Source organism: Lepidochelys olivacea (genome assembly GCF_965140295.1).
Source record: "Lepidochelys olivacea isolate rLepOli2 genome assembly, chromosome: 18".
NCBI lineage: Eukaryota > Metazoa > Chordata > Testudines > Cheloniidae > Lepidochelys > Lepidochelys olivacea.
In genome coordinates this window covers 8,909,892-8,933,773 of record NC_140428.1, presented here as the reverse complement: position 1 = coordinate 8,933,773, position 23,882 = coordinate 8,909,892, and the positions used below count along the sequence as shown (strand labels likewise).

The following is a 23,882-nucleotide window of genomic DNA, read 5'->3' as shown; positions in this document are numbered from 1 at the left end:
GGAAATGGCCCACCTTGATTATCACTGAAAAAGTTTTCTTCCCACCCCTCCTCTTCTGCTGGTATTAGCTCATTTTAAGTGATCACTCTCCTTACAGTGTGTATGGTAACACCCACTGTTTCATGTTCTCTGTGTATATAAATCTCCCCACTGTATTTTCCACTGAATGCATCCAATGAAGTGAGCTGTAGCTCAGGAAAGCTTATGCTCAAATAAATTTGTTAGAAGCAATAATGTCACAGTAAAACCAATATGGGACTGGCCTAGTTGTTTTCAAGAAGCAACACTGCCCTTCCCCTCCCTGCGCACACTTCACTGCCTGAGATTGGGCAGCACCCTCCCCCCCGCTCTAGACCCCCATGTTCATCTCCTCCCCTGCTCCAGGGCCCCATGCTCACCTCACCCCCCCTCAGCTCCAGACCCCCATCTTCATCTCCCCCTCCTCCCCTGCTCAAGAGCCCCATGTTCACCTCCCCCCTGTTCCAGACCCCCCCGTGTTCACCTCCCCCCCATCCTCCCCTGCTCCAAACCCCGTGTTCACCCCCCCCGCACTCCTCCCCTGCGCCAGACACCCCCAGATTTCCTCCCCACCCCTGCCATACCTCCCCTACTCTGGATGCCCTCACTCTCCTCCCCACCCTGTCCTGCCTCCCCCTGCTCCACTTCCTCCTGCTACCCTCAGTGCTCTGCCCCCCCTCACTCTCCCCATTCCCTTTTCGCAGGGTCCCTGCTGCTCCTCACAGGCCCTGCGACCCCTAGCACAGCAGCCACGTTGCCGGTGGGCTTGGCTTTAATCGCACTGCAAGCAGCAGGAGGTGGCAGCCAGCACTATTAGGGGAGACAGACTGTAGGGAAATGGCAGCATCTTGCTGGCTTCAGCCCACTGAGAGTGATAGGAGATGGCGGCCATTGTGAACAGGGGAAAACTCATGAGCTGGCACCTTCCACCATGTTTTCATGAGACAGGTTGAAAACCAGCCCAGAATCACAAAAGTCAAACAGATCGTGAGAGCTGGCAATGCTGTAAATAGTGTGACTCTCCCCAGGGCTCAGTTCTCTTGTGCAAAATGGAGAGGGTGGCATGTCCCTTCTCTGTCTACAGAGATTGTAACCTCGCTGGGGCCGGCTCTGTCTCTCATTGGGTGTGTAACATGCCAGGGCCTGGGGGGGCCTGCAGCTGGGAGGCCTGCAGCTGCTCCTGTGAGAACAACGAGACCCTTTCAAATGAAAAGCCTTAGGGTATGTCTACACTACGAAATTAGGTTGAATTTATAGAAGTCGGTTTTGTAGAAAGCATTTTTATACAGTTGATTGTGTGTCCCCCCACACAAATGGTCTAAGTGCACGTAGTCGGTGGAGTGTGTCCACAGTACCATGGCAACTGTCGACTTCCAGAGCGTTGCACTGTGGGTAGCTATCCCACAGTTCCCGCAGTCTCCGCTGCCCATTTGAATTCTGTGTAGAAATCCCAGTGCCTGATGGGTCAAAAACATTGTCGCGGGTGGTTCTGGGTACATGTCATCAGGGCCCCCTTCCCTCCCTCCCTCCCTCCCTCCCTCAATGAAAGCAAGGGCAGACAATCGTTTTGCACCTTTTTTCTTGAGTTACCCATGCAGACGCCATACCACGGCAAGCATGGAGCCCGCTCAGTTAACTGTCACCATATGTCTCCTGGGTGCTGGCAGACGTGGTACTGCATTGCTACACAGCAGCCGCTCATTGCCTTTTTGGCAGCAGACAGTGCAGTATGACTGGTAGCCATCGTTGACGTAGTCCTGGGTGCTCTTTTAACCAGCCTTGATGAGGTCAGGGGCGCCTGGGCAAACATGGGAGTGACTCAGCCAGGTCATTCCCTTTTAAGTTTCATCTCATGGCGATTCAGTCCTACCAGCAGTGCACTGTCTTTTAATCAGCAGCCAGCAGAAGACGATGGCCAGGAGTCATACTGTACCGTCTTCTGCCGAGCACCCAGGAGATGACAATGGCTAGCGGTCGTACTGCACAGTCTGCTGCCAGCAAGATGTATAAAGATAGATGAAGTGGATCAAAACAAAAAATAGACCAGATTTGTTTTGTATTCATTTTCTTCTCCCTCCCTCCGTGAAATCCACGGCCCGCTAAACTCAGTTTTGACTTCTATCCTTGAGGGGGCCATTCAATTTCTCACAAAGCCACCCTCTTTGTTGAATTTAATTCCCTGTAAGCCAACCCTGTAAACCATGTTGTCAGTCGCTCCTCCCTCCATCAGGGCAATAGCAGACAATCGTTCCGCGCCTTTTTTCTGTGCAGACGCCATACCACGGCAAGCATGGAGCCTGCTCAGATCACTTTGGCAATTAGGAGCACATTAAACACCACACGCTCTATCCAGCAGTATATGCAGCACCAGAACCTAGCAAAGCGAAACCGGGCGAGTAGGCAACGTCAGCTTGGTGACGAGAGTGATGAGGACATGGACACAGACTTCCCTCAAAGCACGGGCCCTGGCAATGTGGGCATCATGGTGCTAATGGGGCAGGTTCATGCGGTGGAACGCCGATTCTGGGCTCGGGAAACAAGCATAGTGTTGGTGGGACCGCATAGTGTTACAGGTCTGGGATGATTCCCAGTGGCTGCGAAACTTTCACATGCGTAAGGTCACTTTCATGGAACTTTGTGACTTGCTTTCCCCTGCCCTGAGGGGCAAGAATATCAAGATGAGAGCAGCCCTCACAGTTGAGAAGCGAGTGGCGATAGCCCTGTGGAAGCTTGCAACGCCAGACAGCTACCGGTCAGTTGGGAATCAATTTGGAGTGGGCAAATCTACTGTGGGGGCTGCTGTGATGCAAGTAGCCAATGCAATCAAAGATCTGCTGATATCAAGGGTAGTGACTCTGGGAAATGTGCAGGTCATAGTGGATGGCTTTGCTGCAATGGGATTCCCTAACTGTGGTGGGGCCATGGATGGAACCCATATCCCTATCTTGGCACCGGAGCACCAAGCTGGCGAGTACATAAACCGCAAGGGGTACTTTTCAATAGTGCTGCAAGCTCTGGTGGATCACAAGGGACGTTTCACCAACATCAACGTGAGATGGCCCGGAAAGGTTCATGACGCTCGCATCTTCAGGAACTCTGGTCTGTTTCAAAAGCTGCAGGAAAGGACTTTATTCCCAGACCAGAAAATAACTGTTGGGGATGTTGAAATGCCTATATGTATCCTTGGGGACCCAGCCTACCCCTTAATGCCATGGTTCATGAAGCCATACACAGGCAGCCTGGACAGTAGTCAGGAGCTGTTCAACTACAGGCAGAGCAAGTGCAGAATGGTGGTAGAATGTGCATTTGGATGTTTAAAAGCGCCCTGGCGCAGTTTACTGACTCGGTTAGACCTCAGTGAAACCAATATTCCCACTGTTATTACTGCTTGCTGTGTGCTCCACAATATCTGTGAGAGTAAGGGGGAGACGTTTATGGCAGGGTGGGAGGTTGAGGCAAATCGTCTGGCCACTGGTTACGCGCAGCCAGACACCAGGGCGGTTAGAAGAGCACAGGAGGGCACAGTGCGCTTCAGAGAAGCTTTGAAAACCACTTTCATGACTGGCCAGACTATGATGTGAAAGTTCTGTTTGTTTGTCCTTGATGAAACCCCCAGCCGCTTGGTTCACTCTGCTTCCCTATAAACTAACCACCCTCCCCTCCTCCCTTCGATCACCGCTTGCAGAGGCAATAAAGTCATTGTTGCTTCACATTCATGCATTCTTTATTAATTCATCACACAAATAGGGGGATAACTACCAAGGTAGCCCAGGAGGCGTGGTGGAGGAGGGAAGGACAAGGCCACACAGCACTTTAAAAGTTTAAAAGTTTAAAACTTATTGAATGCCAGACTTCTGTTGCTTGGGCAATCCTCTGGGGTGGAGTGGCTGGGTGGCCGGAGGCCCCCCACCGCGTTCTTGGGCGTCTGGGTGAGGAGGCTATGGAACTTGGGGAGGAGGGTGGTTGGTTACACAGGGGCTGTAGCAGTGGTCTGTGCTCCTGCTGCCTTTCCTGCAGCTCAACCATATGCTGGAGCATATTAGTTTGATCCTCCAGCAGCCTCAGCATTGAATCCTGCCTCCTCTCATCACGCTGCAGCCACCTTTCTGCTTCAGCCCTCTCTTCAGCCTGCCACTTACTCTCCTCAGCCCGCCACCTCTCCTCCCGGTCATTTTGTGCTTTCCTGCACTCTGATATTGTCTGCCTCCACGCATTCGTCTGTGCTCTGTCAGCGTGGGATGACAGCATGAGCTCAGAGAACATTTCATCGCAAGTGTGTTTTTTTCGCCTTCTAATCTTCGCTAGCCTCTGGGAAGGAGAAGATCCTGTGATCCTTGAAGCACATGCAGCTGGTGGAGAAAAAAAAGGGACAGTGGTATTTAAAAAGATACATTTTATAGAACAATGGGTACACTCTTTCACGGTAAACCTTGCTGTTAACATTACAAACATAGCACATGTGCTTTCGTTACAAGGTCGCATTTTGCCTCCCCCCTCCCCATGGCTAACAGAGGGGAACATTTCTGTTCAGCCACAGGCAAACAGCCCAGCAGGAACGGGCACCTCTGAATGTCCCCTTAAGAAAAGCACCCTATTTCAACCAGGTGACCATGAATGATTTCATCTCCTGCGGATAACACAGAGAGATAAAGAACGGATGTTGTTTGAACGCCACCAAACGTACACTGCAATGCTTTGTTCCACAATGATTCCCGAGTACGTGCTACTGGCCTGGAGTGGTAAAGTGTCCTACCATGGTGGACGGAATAAGGCTGCCCTCCCCAGAAACCTTTTGCGAAGGCTTTGGGAGTACATCCAGGAGAGCCACAAATGCCAGGGCAAATTAATCATGAAACATGCTTGCTTTTAAACCATATATAGTATTTTAAAAGGTACACTCACCAGAGGTCCCTTCTCCGTCTGGCGGGTCCGGGAAGCAGCCTTGGGTGGGTTTGGGGGGTACTGGCTCCAGGTCCAGGGTGAGAAACAGTTCCTGGCTCTTGAGAAAACAGGTTTCTCCGCTTGCTTGCTGTGAGCTATCTACAACCTCATCATCATCATCATCTTCCTCATCCCCAAAACCTGCTTCGGTGTTGCCTCCATCTCCACTGAAGGAGTCAAAAAACATGGCTGGGGTAGTGGTGGCTGAACCCCCTAAAATGGCATGCAGCTCATAGAATCATAGAATATCAGGGTTGGAAGGGAACTCAGGAGGTCATCTAGTCCAACCCCCTGCTCAAAGCAGGACCAATCCCCAATTAAATCATCCCAGCCAGAGCTTTGTCAAGCCTGACCTTAAAAACTTCTAAGGAAGGAGATTCCACCACCTCCCTAGGCAACGCATTCCAGTGTTTCACCACCCTCCTAGTGAAAAAGATTGTCCTAATATCCAACCTAAACCTCCCTCACTGCGACTTGAGACCATTACTCCTCGTTCTGTCATCTGCTACCACTGAGAACAGTCTAGATCCATCCTTTTTGGAACCCCCCTTCAGGTAGTTGAAAGCAGCTATCAAATCCCCCCTCATTCTTCTCTTCTGCAGACTAAACAATCCCAGTTCCCTCAGCCTCTCCTCATAAGTCATGTGTTCCAGTCCCCTAATCATTTTTATTGCCCTCCGCTGGACGCTTTCCAATTTTTCCACATCCTTCTTGTAGTGTGGGGCCCAAAACTGGACACACTACTCCAGATGAGGCCTCACCAATGTCGAATAGAGGGGAACGATCACGTCCATCGATCTGCTGGCAATGCCCCTACTTATACATCCCAAAATGCCATTGGCCTTCTTGGCAACAAGGGCACACTGTTGACTCATATCCAACTTCTCGTCCACTGTAACCCCTAGGTCCTTTTCTGCAGAACTGCTGCCTAGCCATTCGGTCCCTCGTCTGTAGCGGTGCATGGGATTCTTCCGTCCTAAGTGCAGGACTCTGCACTTCATAAAATCATAGAATCATAGAATATCAGGGTTGGAAGGGACCCCTGAAGGTCATCTAGTCCAACCCTCTGCTCGAAGCAGGACCAATTCCCAGTTAAATCATCCCAGCCAGGGCTTTGTCAAGCCTGACCTTAAAAACTTCTAAGGAAGGAGATTCTACCACCTCCCTAGGTAACGCATTCCAGTGTTTCACCACCCTCTTAGTGAAAAAGTTTTTCCTAATATCCAATCTAAACCTCCCCCACTGCAACTTGAGACCATTACTCCTCGTTCTGTCATCTGCTACCATTGAGAACAGTCTAGAGCCATCCTCTTTGGAACCCCCTTTCAGGTAGTTGAAAGCAGCTATCAAATCCCCCCTCATTCTTCTCTTCTGCAGGCTAAACAATCCCAGCTCCCTCAGCCTCTCCTCATAAGTCATGTGTTCTAGACCCCTAATCATTTTTGTTGCCCTTCGCTGGACACTCTCCAATTTATCCACATCCTTCTTGTAGTGTGGATGTGGATAAATCTAGCCAACTTTCTATCCACCTTATAGTCCATTCATCCAGCCCATACTTCTTTAACTTGCTGGCAAGAATACTGTGGGAGACCGTGTCAAAAGCTTTGCTAAAGTCAAGGAACAACACATCCACTGCTTTCCCTTCATCCACAGAACCAGTAATCTCATCATAGAAGGCAATTAGATTAGTCAGGCAGGACTTGCCCTTGGTGAATCCATGCTGACTGTTCCTGATCACTTTCCTCTCCTCTAAGTGCTTCAGAATTGATTCCTTGAGGACCTGCTCCATGATTTTTCCGGGGACTGAGGTGAGGCTGACTGGCCTGTAGTTCCCAGGATCCTCCTTCTTCCTTTTTTTAAAGATGGGCACTACATTAGCCTTTTTCCAGTTGTCCAGGACTTCCCCCGATTGCCATGAGTTTTCAAAGATAATGGCCAATGGTTCTGCAATCACATCCACCAACTCCTTTAGCACTCTCTGATGCAGCGCATCTGGCCCCATGGACTTGTGCTCATCCAGCTTTTCTAAATAGTCCGGAACCACTTCTTTCTCCACATGGTCACCTCCTCCCCATGCTGTGCTGCCCGGTGCAGAAGTCTGGGAGCTGACCTAGTTCGTGAAGACAGAGGCAAAAAAAGCATTGAATACATTAGCTTTTTCCACATCCTCTGTCACTAGGTTGCCTCCCTCATTCAGTAAGGGGCCCACACTTTCCTTGACTTTCTTCTTGTTGCTAACACACCTGAAGAAACCCTTCTTGTTACTCTTAACATCTCTTGCTAGCTGCAACTCCAGGTGTGATTTGGCCTTCCTGATTTCACTCCTGCATGCCTGAGCAATATTTTTATACTCTTCCCTGGTCATTTGTCCAATCTTCCACTTCTTGAAAGCTTCTTTTTTGTGTTTAAGATCAGCAAGGATTTCACTGTTAAGCCAAGCTAGTCGCCTGCCATATTTACTATTCTTTCTACACATAGGAATGGCTTGTCCCTGTAACCTCAATAAGGATTCTTTAAAATATAGCCAGCTCTCCTGGACTCCTTTCCCCCTCATGTTATTCTCCCAGGGGATCCTGCCCATCAGATCCCTGAGGTTGTCAAAGTCTTCTTTTCTGAAGTCCAGGGTCTGTATTCTGCTGCTCTTCTTTCTTCCCTGTATCAGGATCCTGAACTCGACCATCTCCTGGTCACTGCCTCCCAGGTTCCCATCCACTTTAGCTTCCCCTACTATTTCTTCCCGGTTTGTGAGCAGCAGGTTAAGAAGAGCTCTGCCCTTTGTTGCTTTCTCCAGCACTTGCACCAGGAAATTGTCCCCTCCACTTTCCAAAAACTTCCTGGGTTGTCTGTGCACCGCTGTATTGCTCTCCCAACAGATATCAGGGTGATTGACGTCTCCCATGAGAACCAGGGCCTGGGATCTAGTAACTTCTGTGAGTTGCCGTAAGATAGCCTCGTCCACCTCATCCCCCTGGTCCGGTGGTCTACAGCAGACTCCCACCACGACATCACCCTTGTTGCTCATGCTTCTAAACTTAATCCAGAGACTCTCAGGTTTTTCTGCAGTTTCATACTTGAGCTCTGAGCAGTCCTATTGCTCCCTTACATACAGGGCAACTCCCCCCACCTTTTCTGCCCTGCCTGTCCTTCCTGAACAGTTTATATCCATCCATGACAGTACTCCAGTCATGTGAGTTATCCCACCAAGCCTCTGTTATTCCAATCACATCATAATTCCTTGACTGTGCCAGGACTTCCGGTTCTCCCTGCTTGTTTCCCAGGTTTCTTGCATTTATGTATCGGCACTTAAGATAACTCACTGATCCTCCCTCTTTCTCAGTCTGAGGCAGGAGCCCTCCCCTCTCGCGCACTCCTGCTCCTGCTTCTCATCATAGAAGCAGCATGTTTTGGGCTCTGATCCGGAGCAGCCGTTTGCCTCTCTGATTTTCTGGTAGGCTTGGCTCAGCTCCTTAAGTTTCACGCGGCACTGCTTCAGGTCCCTGTTATGGCCTCTGTCCTTCATGCCCTGGGAGATTTTGACAAATGTTTTGGCATTTTGAAAACTGGAACGGAGTTCTGATAGCACGGATTCCTCTCCCCATACAGCGATCAGATCCCATACCTCCTGTTCAGTCCATGCTGGAGCTCTTTTGCAATTCTGGGACTCCATCATGGTCACCTCTGCTGATGAGCTCTGCACTCACCTGCAGCTCGCCATGCTGGCCAAACAGGAAATTGAAATTCAAAAGTTTGTGGGCCTTTTCCTGTCTACCTGGCCAGTGCATCTGAGTTGAGAGTGCTGTCCAGAGCGGTCACAATGGAGCACTCTGGGATAGCTCCCGGAGGCCAATACTGTCGAATTGTGTCCACAGTACCCCAAATTCATCCCGGCAAGGCCGATTTCAGCGCTAATCCCCTTGTCGGGGGTGGAGTAAGGAAATCGATTTTAAGAGCCCTTTAAGTCGAAAAAAAGGGCTTCATCATGTGGATGGGTGCACGGTTAAATCGATTTAACGCTGCTAAATTCAACCTCAACTCCTAGTGTAGACCAAGGCTTAGGCAACCTTAGCAAAAGGATTGCTAGGCTCTTCATCTACAGTGCTGGGGGGGAGTCCTCCAGATTTCTGTCCTACTGGTGCCAACTTTCCAATGTGCTGGGGGATACTCAACCCCCGGACCTGCCCCAGGCCCCACCCCCACTCCACCCCTTCCCCCAAGGCCCCACCCTGCCTCTTCCCACCCCTATCCTGCCACACCCCTGTCCTGCCTCTTCCCACCCTATTCCTCCCCCTCCCCTGAGCATGCCCCCCTGCTCCTCCCCCTCCCAGTGCCTCCTGCATGCCGTAAAACAGCTGATCATGGTGGGTGGGAGGTGTGGGGAAGGAGGGGGAGGTGCCGAACGGTGGGGCCACTAGCGGGTGGAAGGCAGTTGGGGCAGGAGGGAGCTGATGGGGGTATTATTAGAGTCTTATTATGAAGAGGACCTGAAAGGTTTTAGCTCACAAAAGAGGGTGTTTTTTCTTCTTTATTTTTTTAATCTTAGAAGTACCCCCAACATGAAGCATTGTCTCTTCTAGCAGGGCTTGTGGGGGACTCCAGAGATGTGAATTGTGTGTTCTCACACCTTAATTGAAGGTGTTGGCTGAGGGGAATGGTGACTGTTTAACAATGACATCCTTTCTCCAAAGAGAAAAGGAGGACTTGTGGCACCTTAGAGACTAACCAATTTATTTCAGCATAAGCTTTCGTGAGCTACAGCTCACTTGCTCATCAGGATGCATCCGATGAAGTGAACTGTAGCTCACGAAAGCTTATGCTCAAATAAATTGGTTAGTCTCTAAGGTGCCACAAGTCCTCCTTTTCTTTTTGCGAATACAGACTAACACGGCTGTTACTCTGAAACCTTTCTCCAAAGAGTTCATAGGCCATTGCTATTCAATAGGTGTTAACAAAAACAAACCAAAAGCACAGCGTTTTAAGCAGCCTAATTAAATCTCCTTCCCCTCTCAGCCACTGCAGCTCTTTGATGATGGAATTTCACTAGCTCTCCAGACCCCAGTGACTCTTTGGGGCTAGACAAGATGTGAATCCCTAACATAAAAATAAACCTTTATTACTTTTTAACACAACCCCCTTTGGGCTCGTCCTGCATCAGCAAACACAAGGCACAAAGTGGCTGAATTTCCCCCTTTGCTGGTCACCTTTAAATGATCCCATCAAGACCTGGGCGAGTCCACCACAGGGAGGTGAATGGGGAGGGGGAAGTGGGCTGACTGCTGAGATGGAGGAGGGGCTGCTGCCGTGCTGGGCACCTTGTTGCTCTCACCCGGGGAAGGGATTGGTCCGTCGGGCTCAATGGGTAGTGATCAATGGCTCCATGTCTAGTTGGCAGACAGTGTCAAGTGGAGTGCCCCAGGGGTCGGTCCTGGGGCCGGTTTTGTTCAATATCTTCATAAATGATCTGGAGGATGGTGTGGATTGCACTCTCAGCAAATTTGCGTATGATACTAAACTGGGAGGAGTGGTAGATACGCTGGAGGGCAGGGATAGGATACAGAGGGACCTAGACAAATTGGAGGATTGGGCCAAAAGAAATCTGATGAGGTTCAATAAGGATAAGTGCAGGGTCCTGAACTTAGGACGGAAGAACCCAATGCACAGCTACAGACTAGGGACCGAATGGCTAGGCAGCAGTTCTGCGGAAAAGGACCTAGGGGTGACAGTGGACGAGAAGCTGGATATGAGTCAGCAGTGTGCCCTTGTTGCCAAGAAGGCCAATGGCATTTTGGGATGTATAAGTAGGGGCATAGCCAGCAGATCGAGGGACATGATCGTCCCCCTCTATTCGACATTGGTGAGGCCTCATCTGGAGTACTGTGTCCAGTTTTGGGCCCCACACTACAAGAAGGATGTGGATAAATTGGAGAGAGTCCAGCGAAGGGCAACAAAAATGATTAGGGGTCTGGAACACATGACTTATGAGGAGAGGCTGAGGGAACTGGGATTGTTTAGTCTGCGGATGAAAAGAATGAGGGGGGATTGGATAGCTGCTTTCAACTACCTGAGAGGTGGTTCCAGAGAGGATGGTTCTAGACTATTCTCAGTCGTGGAAGAGGACAGGACAAGGAGTAATGGTCTCAAGTTGCAGTGGGGGAGGTTTAGGTTGGATATTAGGAAAAACTTTTTCACTAGGAGGGTGGTGAAACACTGGAATGCGTTACCTAGGGAGTTGGTGGAATCTCCTTCCTTAGAAGTTTTTAAGGTCAGGCTTGAGAAAGCCCTGGCTGGGATGATTTAATTGGGGATGGGTCCTGCTTTTGAGCAGGGGGTTGGACTGGATGACCTCCTGAGGTCCCTTCCAACCCTGATATTCTATGATTCTATGATTCTTGGCAAGGAAGTGCTGGAAGCAGCGCTACTTAGCAGTGAGAGTGAAGACTCACTGTTCACTTTGGCCCCTCACCAAAAACGTGCCTGGATTCCAGCCTGCCCCCAAACAGACCATTTAAGCCCTAGGATGCTGGTTTACTCCTAGCCGGACAGTTTGTTGCTACTAGGGGGCGCTGTGCTGTCCTGGGGAGGGAGGAGGGCTGCTGACAGCAGGGAGTCTGAGTAAGTTGAGAAACTTGGGAGGGTCCAGAATGACACCCCCTCTCCCACCCTCCAGCAGCCCTGCCTCCTTCCCTGTCGCTGCTCCAATACAACCCAGCTTCCTCCCTCCCTTTGCCCCGGGCTGGGAGGAGACAGGCCATGTCAGGCAGGGGGCATGAGGGAGCCAGCCCAGTGCTGGCGGCAGGGGAGAGCCGGAAACAGGGCCCTGGAAGCTGAGCTCCGCAGCACCAGCCATGGCAGGGGAGAGGGGACCTGAGTCCCCACTCAGGCTTTGGCCTCTACACTGGGTGCAGGGCCCAGCTGTGCATGATGTCACTGCTCTAGCCAGACGGCTTAGGTAACATGGGCTGTAATGACAAGCTTTATTTTCGATACAGCTGAGTGCGAGGATGGGGCAGCTTCCTCCCAAGGCTGTCTGAGAAGCTGGCCCCTCAGAGCCGCCCATCCGATGTGAAGGCCAAAGCCTCGTGCCATGGGCCCTCCACTCAGCTGAGTCAGCCCAGGCGCAGGATGGTTTTAGCCCTGTTCAAGCCCCACAGGCAGTGTGAACCCCTGCACCCGCTCCTGGAACTGCAGCCACCAAAGGGCCCATTCCTGCCCTTGAGCTCGCTGGGCCCCAGAGAGCGACAAGTCAAATGCTGGGCAAAGCCCTGGGCAGCCAGAAGGGTGGGGAGAGGGACTCAGCCCAGGAGGGTGGCGGGGACAGGGAGTCACAATCGAAGAGTGGAAGCTGAGAGCGTGGAAAGGAGCACGGTGAAAGGACTGGCAGGAGGGGATGAGAGCAGAGAGATAGAGTGGGGAGGGCAAGATCAGTTGCACACATACAAAATGGGAAATGACTGCCTAGGAAAGAGTACTGTGGAAAGGGATCTGGGGGTCACAGTGGACCACAAGCTAAATATGAGTCAACAGTGTAGCACAATTGCAAAAAAAGCGAACATCATTCTGGGACATATTAGCAGGAGTGTTGTAACCAAGAATACAAGAAGTAATTCTTCCGCTTTACTCTGCTCTGATTAGGCCTCAGCTGGAGTATTGTGTCCAGTTCTGGGCACCACATTTCAGGATGGATGTGGACAAATTGCAGAGAGTTCAGAGAAGAGCAATACAAATGATTAAAGGTCTAGAAAATATGACCGATGAAGGAAGATTGAAAAACTTGGGTTTGTTTAGTCTGGAAGAGAGAAGACTGAGAGGGGACATGATTACAGTTTTCAAGTATGTAAAAGGTTGCTACAAGGAGGAGGAAGAAACATTGTTTTTCTTAAACTCTGATGATCGGACAAGAAGCAATGGGCTAAAATTGCAGCAAGGGAGGTTTAGGTTGGACATTAGGAAAAACTTCCTGTCAGGTGGTTAAGCACTGGAATAAATTGCCTAGGAATCTCCATCATTGGGGATTTTTAAGAGCAGGTTGGACAAACACCTGTCAAGGATGGTATAGATAATTAGTCCTGCCACGAGTGCAGGGGACTGGACTAGATGACCTGTCAAGGTCCCTTCCAGTTCTATGATTCTATGATCATGATGGCCCTTGTAGCCAATGAGGAGAGAAGCAGCAGGACTGGCCCTAGGTGGGCAGCTGCCAGAGGAGAGACATCCCCATGCTCTGTGCAGGCTGGGAGGCGCCCCAAGCCCTCCATCTCCCTGGAGAGGAGCATCAGCCCCGCCACTACCCAGGGGATTCAGACTGCTCAGCCATTGCTGGAGCCCTGCCAGGATCCCATCACCACATGGCACTGGGAGCAGCAGCTCTGCCTCAGCTGCTTCCCTGGCACCAGCTTCCTGGCGGCCCCAGGGTTCCTGGCCTGGCTCCAGAAGCTGGTTCTGGAGTCTTTGGGCCAGGGCTGCACTGGGTCTCTGCGGGGGTTCTCCATCTCCCCCTGGAGGAGGGAGGACAGGGCCTGACGTGTATGCACATGCAGGTCCATGTCTTCCGCCTCCAGGCCCTGCAGAGGCTCCTTTATGGTGCAGGTAGCTGGGCGTGGAGCACGTTGGTGCACACCTTCCTCCGCTGCCTGCGAGGGCTCCAATACGGCCGGCAGCTCTTTTCTCTCCATCTGAGAGGTCTTCCGCGAGACCTCTCCGAGCTGCCAGTTTTCTACCAGGACCTTCTCCGGAACTGGAAGCTGGTTTCAGCGACCAGGTCCATGGTACCCACCAAGGGGGCGGATCTCCTCGCAGAGCCCCTGCCACACAATCTTCATCTTTATGTACAGGTGGCGGAGTCCCCACTCGGTGAGCCTGGTGGAAGTTACCAGGATCGGTGACCTCCTGGACTATGACCGGGGGGACTGGGTGGGTGCCTATGCGCTCAGTAGGCAATGGGGCTCTCCACCCTTGGTACCCCCAGCGTGTACTTCGGGAGGTGGAGGCAGCCTTATTGTCCACTTTTCAGTCTTTTCTCGAGTGGGTCCTGAGAGAGAGTATCCCCCACCCGCCCCTTACCCTGGGCCATCCGGATCTCTTCATCCGGCCCCTGCCCTGTGAGTCCTCTCGGCCCCCACCCCTCTGTACCTCAAGGTGGCTGCGCGATTTGCAGCCGGTTCACTTCCGAACCACGCCATGGGACCATCTCTACATGCTCGAGCTCCACATTCTTCATTTCCCCACCCTCGCGTCCTACCAGTTGCAGGGGGTGGGGGACCCCGGTGGGCCAGTCTGTATTCCATCCTGGTTCCACGGCCCGCCAGGGACATTAGTTGGTGGTTCCTCCATGGAGCCATGAGCAGGGGCGTGTACCTGGCACAGTTCACCCCTCTTCCTGACGCCTGCCCTTTTTGCGGTGTGCAGGAGACCCTGGTGCACGTCTATCTGCAGTGCGCCAGGTTGCAGCCCCTCTTCCGGCTCCTCCAGAACCTCTTGTTGAGGCTCTGGCTGCACTGTTCCCTGCACCTTTTTATACATGCTCAACACATCCGTGGCCCCACGAAGTCGAGGGACCACCTCATCAACCTCCTAGCCACGGCCAATGTGGCCTTTTATAACACCAGGGAGAGGAGGTTGGCTGAGGGGAGGGCCAGAGACTGTGTGGCCTGTTTTCGTTCTTTCATCCGTTCACACATCCCGGCAGAGTTCCTCTGGGCGGCGTCCGCTGTCTCCTTGGATGCTTTTGAGGAGCAGTGGGTGCTGTCCGGGGTTCTCTGCTTGGTGTCCCCTTCTGGTTCCCTAGTTTTGGCCCTTTGACCCCCACACCTGTTCCTGGTTTTTTTTTTCTGTGTTGTCCCCCGACTTTGGTTGAGTTCTGGGCTCAGTAGTTCCTCCCCAGGAGGAGGACCTGCGCACCCAGAAGGACCAGCTTCCTGGCAGGTGCTTCCCAGCCTCCCCTCCAGCCCTGCGCCTCACCCTGACTGCAGCAGGGGAGCACAGAGTGGGGCAGGGCTGGGGGGGTGACAGCACAGTGCCGGGTGTGATGCATGCCCTGGCCCTGCCAATGATGTGCCTGCTCTGGGGATAAGCAGAGGCCCTCAGGCTCTGGGGCTGTCACATCCACTTGCATTCTGCTGCCCTGAGAGCTGCAGATCTGTGGACCAGCCTCAAGCCATACCGGAGTGGAGTGGCAGCCAGGGCATGCAGCCCCCTGCGGCTGGGGCGCCAAGCAGCACCAAGGCCAGGCTCTAAGGGCCCCTCCTGGATCATTGCAGGGAGGGGAGTCATGCTGGCTAAACAGGCAGGGGGCTGGGTGGGTGTGAACAGTGAGGAAACGATCCCCAACCCCCCAGAACAGGCAGCGCCGCCCTTCCCCAGCTGCTGCCCCCCAGCAAAAGCAAGTGCCTCGGTGTGAGGCCACCTCCTGGGTGACTCCAGCAGAGAAGGGGCCTGGACCGACCCCCTGGGGCTCAGATCTGGGACCAGCCTCTCCGGGCCCAGTAGCAAAGCTTGTGCTTGGGCCCATCTCTGATCCCTGAGACCCGGGGCACTTGTTTCCCAGGCTCAGTGCCCAGGCCATTCAGCTCAGTGAACCCCACTGCCCTGTCGCCACAAGCAGCATGGGGGGGGGGCTGGGACACAGTGGCCTGGCTGACAGCACCTCGCTGCTCACACCCTTCTCAGCTCTGCAGCAAGGTCTCAGGGCCACTTGCTCCCCACAGCGGTGGGCTGCTCTGATGCTTTGTGCCTGAGAGAAACCCGCTTCCCATGGCCCGTGGGAGCATTATGGGGTGTTTGGGAACGGAGTGGCCAGGCCAGCCCTACTGCCCAGGGAGCAGGCCAGCACCTTGGCAAGAGAGTGGGGTGTGCCAAGTGTTCCATTGGGTGATGCTGTGGGGACAGGTGAGCTTGTGGCTGTCATCCAGACCTGGGCTCAGGAGACATGGAGCCCATTCCCAGCCCTGGCACTGACTCGCTGTGTGATATCAGGCAAGTCAAAACAGTTTGACAGTTTGACTGTGTGCTTGATTGGTTGTTTGAAAAAAGTGTGAATTGGGCGTGCTTTGTTCCAGGTGAGCCTTGAGTGGGCCTGACTGTTATAAAAAGCCAGTCAGCTGCGAACCAGCGACCAGCAGAGAGGCTAACAGAGGGAGTTTGCCTGGGAGTTCGCCCAGGGAGAGCCCACTGAGCCTTACATCTTGCCAGTTTCTCTGAGTAGTTACTACAACTCCTGTGGAAGCTCGTAGAAGGAAGGTAACATGGATGAGGAGCGTTCAGCTGTTGTGACCTGCACTGGATGTGCCATGTTTGTCTTTCTTCCACAGGACAGAAGTGACTTTGTCTGTACAAAGTGCAAGCTGGTCTCCATATTGGAAGAGAAGGTTCAAGGTCTGGAGCAACAGGTATCGACCCTGCGTTGCATAAGAGAAACTGAAGATTTCCTGGACAGACGTCAGGATATGCTTCTACGGGCACAAGGTTCTGAAGATTCAGAGCAGGCTGCGCAGCGGGGACAGGAGGATGGGGAAGAAATTTGGCAGCATGTGACCTCCAGAAGAAGAAAGGGGAGCGTCCATGTACCAGCAGGGCAGATACAGGTATGCAACCGTTTTCGTGTTCTCTCCACAGGTACTAAAGCGGAGAGTGGACCAGATGATACATCTGAGGGACGGGAACAGAAGCAGACTCCGCCGATAGGAAGGCATGAGATGCACTGTCCCAGGGATGGGGGTTCCACGACCACCGCTCCCAGGAGGAGGAGGCGGGTGGTGGTGGTCGGGGACTCTCTCCTCAGGGGAACGGAGTCATTTATCTGCTGCCCTGACTGCGAAAACCGAGAAGTCTGCTGCTTGCCAGGAGCTAGGATTCGTGATGTGATGGAGAGACTGCCGAGAGTCATCAAGCCCTCGGATCGCTACCCCTTCCTGCTTTTCCACGTGGGCACCTATGATACTGGCATGAATGACCTTGAGCGGATCACTGCAGACGACGTGGCTCTGGGAAGAAGGATAAAGGAGTTTGAGGCACAAGTTGTCTTCTTGTCCATCCTCCCCGTGGAAGGAAAAGGCCTGGATAGAGACCGTCGAATCGTGGAAGTCAACGAATGGCTACGCAGGTGGTGTTGGAGAGAAGGCTTTGGATTCTTTGTCCATGGGATGGTGTTCCAAGAAGGAGTGCTAGGCAGAGACGGGCTCCACCTAACAAAGAGAGGGAAGAGCATCTTCGCAAGCAGGCTGGCTAACCTAGTGAGGAAGGCTTTAAACTAGGGGGAAGGAGACCAAAGCCCTGAGGAAAGTGGGGACCTGCGATACCGGGAGGAAGCATGAGCAGGAGAACGCGAAAGAGGAGGGCTCCTGCCTCATACTAACAAAGCAGGACAAACAGCAAGTTATCTCAAGTGCCTATACACAAATGCAAGAAGCCTGGGAAACAAGCAAGGAGAACTGGAAGTCCTGGCACAGTCAAGGAATTATGATGTGATTGGAATAACAGAGACTTGGTGGGATAACTCACATGACTGGAGACTGTCATGGATGGACATAAACTGTTCAGGAAGGACAAGCAGGGCAGAAAAGGTGGGGGAGTTGCATTGTATGTAAGGGAGCAGTATGACTGCTCAGAGCTCAAGTATGAAACTGCAGAAAAACCTGAGAGTCTCTGGATTAAGTTTAGAAGCATGAGCAATAAGGGTGATGTCGTGGTGGAAGTCTGCTAGAGACCACTGGATCAGGGGGATGAGGTGGACGAGGCTTTCTTCCGGCAACTCACGGAAGTTACTAAATTGCAGGCCCTGGTTTTCATGGGAGACTTCAATCACCCTGATATCTGCTGGGAGAGCAATAGAGCGGTGCACAGACAACCCAGGAAGTTTTTGGAAAGTGGAGGGGACAATTTCCTGGTGCAAGTGCTGGAGGAACCAACTAGGGGCAGAGCTCTTCTTGACCTGCTGCTCACAAACCGGGAAGAATTAGTAGGGGAAGCTAAAGTGGATGGGAACCTGGGAGGCAGTGACCAGGAGATGGTCGAGTTCAGGATCTTGACACAGGGAAGAAAGAAGAGCAGCAGAATACGGACCCTGGACTTCAGAAAAGCAGACTTTGACAACCTCAGGGAACTGATGGGCAGGATCCCCTGGGAGAATAACATGAGGAGGAAAGGAGTCCAGGATTGCTGGCTGTATTTTAAAGAATGCTTATTGAGGTTACAGGGACAAACCATCCCAAAGTGTAGAAAGAATAGTAAATATGGCAGGCGACCAGCTTGGCTTAACAGTGAAATCCTTGCTGATCTTAAACACAAAAAAGAAGCTTACAAGAAGTGGAAGATTGGACAAATGACCAGGTAAGAGTATAAAAATATTGCTCGGGCATGCAGGAGTGAAATCAGGAAGGCCAAATCACACCTGGAGTTGCAGCTAGCAAGAGATGTTAAGAGTAACAAGAAGGGTTTCTTCAGGTATGTTAGCAACAAGAAGAAAGTCAAGGAAAGTGTGGGCCCCTGACTGAATGAGGGAGGCAACCTAGTGACAGAGGATGTGGAAAAAGCTAATGTACTCAATGCTTTTTTTGCCTCTGTCTTCACGAACAAGGTCAGCTCCCAGACTACTGCACTGGGCAGCACAGCATGGGGAGGAGGTGACTAGTCCTCTGTGGAGAAAGAAGTGGTTCCGGACTATTTAGAAAAGCTGGACGAGCACAAGTCCAGGGAGCCGGATACGCTGCATCCGAGAGTGCTAAAGGAGTTGGCGGATGTGATTGCAGAGCCATTGGCCATTATCTTTGAAAACTCATGGCGATCGGGAAAGGTCCCGGATGACTGGAAAAAGGCTAATATAGTGCCCATCTTTAAAAAAGGGAAGAAGGAGGATCCTGGGAACTACAGGCCAGTTAACCTCACCTCAGTGCCTGGAAAAATCATGGAGCAGGTCCTCAAGGAATCAATTCTGAAGCACTTAGAGGAGAGGAAAGTGATCAGGAACAGTCAGCATGGATTCACCAAGGGCAAGTCATGCTTTACTAATCTAATTGCCTTCTATGACGAGATAACTGGCTCTGTGGATGTGGGGAAAGCAGTGGACGTGTTGTTCCTTGACTTTAGCAAAGCTTTTGACACGGTCTCCCACAGTATTCTTGCCAGCAAGTGAAAGAAGTATGGGCTGGATGAATGGACGATAAGGTGGATAGAAAGCTGGCTAGATTGTCGGGCTTAACGGGTAGTGATCAATGGCTCCATGTCTAGTTGACAGCCGCTATCAAGTGGAGTGCCCCAAGGGTCGGTCCTGGGGCCGGTTTTGTTCAATATCTTCATAAATGATCTGGAGAATGGCGTGGATTGCACCCTGAGCAAGTTTGCAGATGACACTAAACTGGGAGGAGAGGTAGATACGCTAGAGGGTAGGGATAGGATACAGAGGGCCCTAGACAAATTAGAGGATTGGGCCAAAAGAAATCTGATGAAGTTCAACAAGGACAAGTGCAGAGTCCTGCACTTAGGACGGAAGAATCCCATGTACCGCTACAGACTAGGGACCGAATGGCTAGACAGCAGTTCTGCAGAAAAGGACCTAGGGGTGATAGTGGACCAGAAGCTGGATATTAGTCAACAGTGTGCCCTTGTTGCCAAGAAGGCCAATGGCATTTTGGGATGTATAAGTAGGGGCATTGTCAGCAGATCGAGGGACGTGTTCATTCCCCTCTATTCGACATTGGTGAGGCCTCATCTGGAGTAGTGTGTTCAGTTTTGGGCCCCACACTACAAGAAGGATGTGGAAAAATTGGAAAGTGTCTAGTGGAGGGCAACAAAAATGATTAGGGGACTGGAACACATGACTTATGAGGAGAGGCTGAGGGAACTGGGATTGTTTAGTCTGCGGAAGAGAAGAATGAGGGGGGATTTGATAGCTGCTTTCAACTACCTGAAAGGGGATTCCAAAGAGGATGGATCTACACTGTTCTCAGTGGTAGCAGATGACAGAACGAGGAGTAATGGTCTCAAGTCGCAGTGGGGGAGGTTTAGGTTGGATATTAGGAAAAACTTTTTCACTAGGAGGGTGGTGAAACACTGGAATGCGTTGCCTAGGGAGGTGGTGGAATCTCCTTCCTTAGAAGTTTTTAAGGTCAGGCTTGACAAAGCCCTGGCTGGGATGATTTAGTTGGGGATTGGTCCTGCTTTGAGCAGGGGGTTGGACTAGATGACCTCCTGGGGTCCGTTCCAACCCTGATGTTCTATGATTCTAAGTCGCCTCGCTGTGCCTCAGTTTCCCCATCTGTGAAATGGGAGTAACGGAGCTACTCCTGCGAAGAACTGTGAAGGCTTGAGCCAGATCCCCAGCAGGTGGCTCCAATGGAGCAAAGCCAATGTACGTTGGCTGAGGATGTGACCTTCATGGGTGGCACTCACTGTGTCTGACTGGAGCATCCATGGCAGCTCCTCCACTCCCCAGGCCCTGGGAACTTCTGTTCTGACCTCTCCTTCCCCCTGGGGGCATCTGGCTTCTGGGAGACTTGCCTGGGACCAGATTACCATTAATGTCTGGTGATAAGGGGATTTAAGCCATCTCTGGATGGGTTAGGAGCAAGGCCTGTTTGGTGACATTTTGTCCATGTGCTTGGAAGCAGGGCAGGCATTTTCTAGGAACGCTCCCAGTCAAGGGTCAGGGGAGGCCTTGTCTCTCCCTCTCTGCTACAGCCACAGAGACAGAGCACATGTCCGGTTCAGTCACTCCCCAGCACGGGGACCTGGCTGGGCTAAGCTCCTTCTGCAAGGGCTCTCTCTGACTGTGAGTGTCTCCTGTGCCGAGGAATGCGGGCTGTGGGCTGCACTAACAGCCATTCCACGCCCACTGTCCCTTCACCTGCAACCGTGGAGCGACCTCCTGCCCAGACAGGCCCTAGTTACAAGGAGCTGAGCTGAATTGCAGGGAATAATGAGCCCAGGCAGCCTCCTTGGTCTCCAGGCTCAATTACCATGACAGCTCTGCCTCGGGCCAATTAAAACAGGAAGGTGCAATTATCCTGCCAGCAGGCAGCCTTGGCTAGCTCTGGAGATGGGCTGAGGAATGTGGCTCATCAGAGTTAACTCTTTAGTGACAGACGGAGAGAGAGCAGAGGGTGAGTGAGAAGCAAGGGGGTGAGATGAAGATGAAAGGGTGGCAACAAGGGATGTGCCCCCATAAAGAGCCTTCAGTGGGTCACCCCTCTAGTTTTGCACAGACTATTGGGGGTGGGGCACTGGAATCCAGTTCCTGGCTCTAGAAGGAGCCCATGTGCCCCGGTCTGTGTCCGGCTGGTGTGTTGCGAGTTCCAGCCAGAGAGACCAGAGACTTTGTGACCTGGCCCAGGCACCCGTGGAGGGTCCCCAGAGCATCTGTTGAAGGTGGATCCCAGAAACAAGCCTCTCTTCTCTCTCAGGCCTCCAGATGCCCAGGGCAGTGAGGCACAGCATGCCTCTCTCTGGCTCCTCCTCCAAGGCCGGCTGCTAATGAGTGTAATTAATCATGGCATAGGCATGAGTTCTATCTCCACCTGGTGCCTTGGCACCAGCAATATTCAGAGCCCAGGGGCCCAGCTCCACCCATATTTGGGGCTGAGTGTCCCCCCCATCCCCCACGCCTCCTACGGGTGTCACCCGGCCTCCCCTTGCTGCCCACAGGCACCCCAGCCCAGCGGCCCTGCCTCTGCCCTGCAGCTCCCTGCCGCCTCCCTGCAGCAGCTGCTGCCGCAGAGTCCCAATGCCCCTAACTCCACGGCCAGGGCAGACTGACTCTGAGCCGGCCCTTCTCCCTCAGACCCTGCCCTTTTCCGCCGGGACCCTCCACCCGCACAGGGGCCCCGCCCGCAGTCACCGCTCCTGCCCCACGCTGGGCAAGGGGCAGCCCCATCCCTCGCCCCCAGTGAGGCTACGGTCAGGGACAACAGCAGGGGGGGAGGCGCACGCAGCGCCCCCCGGCACCCACCACGGGGGAGGCGAGGGAGATTCCTGGGCCTGAGAGGGGCCCTCGGAGCACATGCAGGGACAGTGGTGGGGGGGAGTGTGCTGCTGGGGGGGCGGGAAAGGGGGGCTCCTCCCCCAGAGCTCGCTGCTGCCAGCAGGGAAAGGGCTGGGGGGAGTCCTCCTCTCTGGCCCCTGTCCCGGAGCAGCCTGCCTGCACCCCAAACTCCTCATCCCCAGCCCTGCCCCACCCCAGAGCCCACACCCCCAGCCAGAGCCCTCATCCCCCCACTGCACCCTCAACCCTCTGCCCTCGCCCTGAGCCCCTTCAACACCCCAAACATCTTATTCCCAGTCCCAGCCAGAGCCCTCATCCCCCCCCACCCCAACCCTCTGCCCCAGCCCTGAGCCCCTCCAGCACCCCAAACTCCTCATCCCCAGTCCCAGCCGGAGCCCTCATCCCCCTGCACTCCAACCCTCTGCCTTAGCCCTGAGCCTCTCTAAGCCCCTAACCCCCCCAGCCCCAGACAGATCCCACACCCCCCACACTCCTACTCTCACCCAGAGCCCCTCCCACACCCCAATCCCCTCATCTGCAACCACACCCCACAGCCCTCACCCCTGCACCCCTCCCTCCGCCCCCCTCCCATCCCCAAACTCCCTCCCAGAGCCTGCACCCCAATCCCCTGCCCCAGCCTAGGGCCTGTACCCCAGACCTCCTCCCCTACCCAAACTCCCTCCCAGAGCCTTGGGCAGGTGGGGGGGCAGAGTTTGGGCAGGGGCAGGTTCTGGGCACCACCAAGAATTATACAAACCTGCCGTCCCTGGGCAGAGGTGGGAATTTGAGGCTCATAGGCTTTGATTTTCTGCCCTGAGGGCTGGGAGCTGAGCTGAAATATGAATAGCTGAGGGAACTGGGATTGTTCCCAGGCGATGAATAGCTCATCATCAGAGACCTTCCCCTCCCCTTCGGGGGCTGGAGCACAGAGCTGCACATCCAGAGGCTGGGGGAGCAGAGGGCTCCCCACCAGCCCCACCACTCTGGGGAGGCCCCTTCTATTAGGCCACCCTGGGTTACTGCCGTCATTAGAGCAGGGGGTTAGGACTCCTCCTGCAATGCACAGCCCAAGCAGCCCCCGGCCTGCTCCTCAGACATGCCTGGCCAGTCTGGTTGGGGTGCCCATTTTCCTATGGCCAGCAGGGGGCAGGCTGACATAAATCACCACCCTTGTAAAGAGACTAAATGGCTTCTGAATGAGCCTGACCCTGCACAGTCTCGAGCTTTTACGGCCATGAGCAGAGCTGCTGGGACCAGTGGTGCCCCCTGTACGGACCCGGTTTGCTGGCACCACTAAGACAATAACATGCCTGCATAGGTTTGATCCTGCATGGTGCTGAGCACCACTGGTGACTCTAGCAGGGTGGGAGGGCACTCAGCACCACCCAGCATCACTCGCTGGGGTATGCGGGAAAGGGAGATGAACCCAGGCAGCAGCCCGGGCCCACCATCATCTGTTTTCCTGGACCCCATCCTCCCCCTCCTTGCTTGCAGCTTCCCCGACCCTGCCCAGCCTCTGCTTCTTCCCTCCCCATCTCCATTCTCCCCGGCCTTCATGTGTCTCATTCACCCTCCCCCCCACCCCCTGGCCAGGCAGGGTACCCCAGGCCACACCCAGCATTGTGGCACGCACGCTGCCCTGGGGGGGCCAGCCTGACATTCCGGGGCCTGACCCAGCAGATTCGTCACTTGTCTCTCCCCAGCGTGCAGGGAAATGGAGGATGCTCGCACCCACAGCTGGTCAAGGGATGCTTCAGGCCCGGATTGAGCCTCTGAGGGGATAGATGAAGGTAGGGTGACCAGATGTCCCGATTTTATAGGGCCAGTCCCGATTTTTGTGTCTTTTTTCACATAGGCACCTATTACCCCCCACCTCCTGTCCCAATTTTTGACACTTGCTGTCTGGTCAGCCTCGATGAAGGGGCTGGCCCCAGGGGAGTGCTACGTTAGCAGCGCA

General features: G+C 53.3%; 1 long non-coding RNA gene across 1 annotated transcript; it reads right to left on the bottom strand.

Annotated features, from left to right (window-relative positions):
• Window positions 1-3,792: 3,792 nt before the first annotated feature.
• Window positions 3,793-22,768, bottom strand: LOC311532957. The gene is made up of 3 exons (XR_014714479.1): window positions 22,683-22,768; window positions 4,921-5,126; window positions 3,793-4,367 (listed from the first exon to the last, which is right to left on the bottom strand). It is a non-coding gene; the product is annotated as an uncharacterized lncRNA (long non-coding RNA).
• Window positions 22,769-23,882: the final 1,114 nt, after the last annotated feature.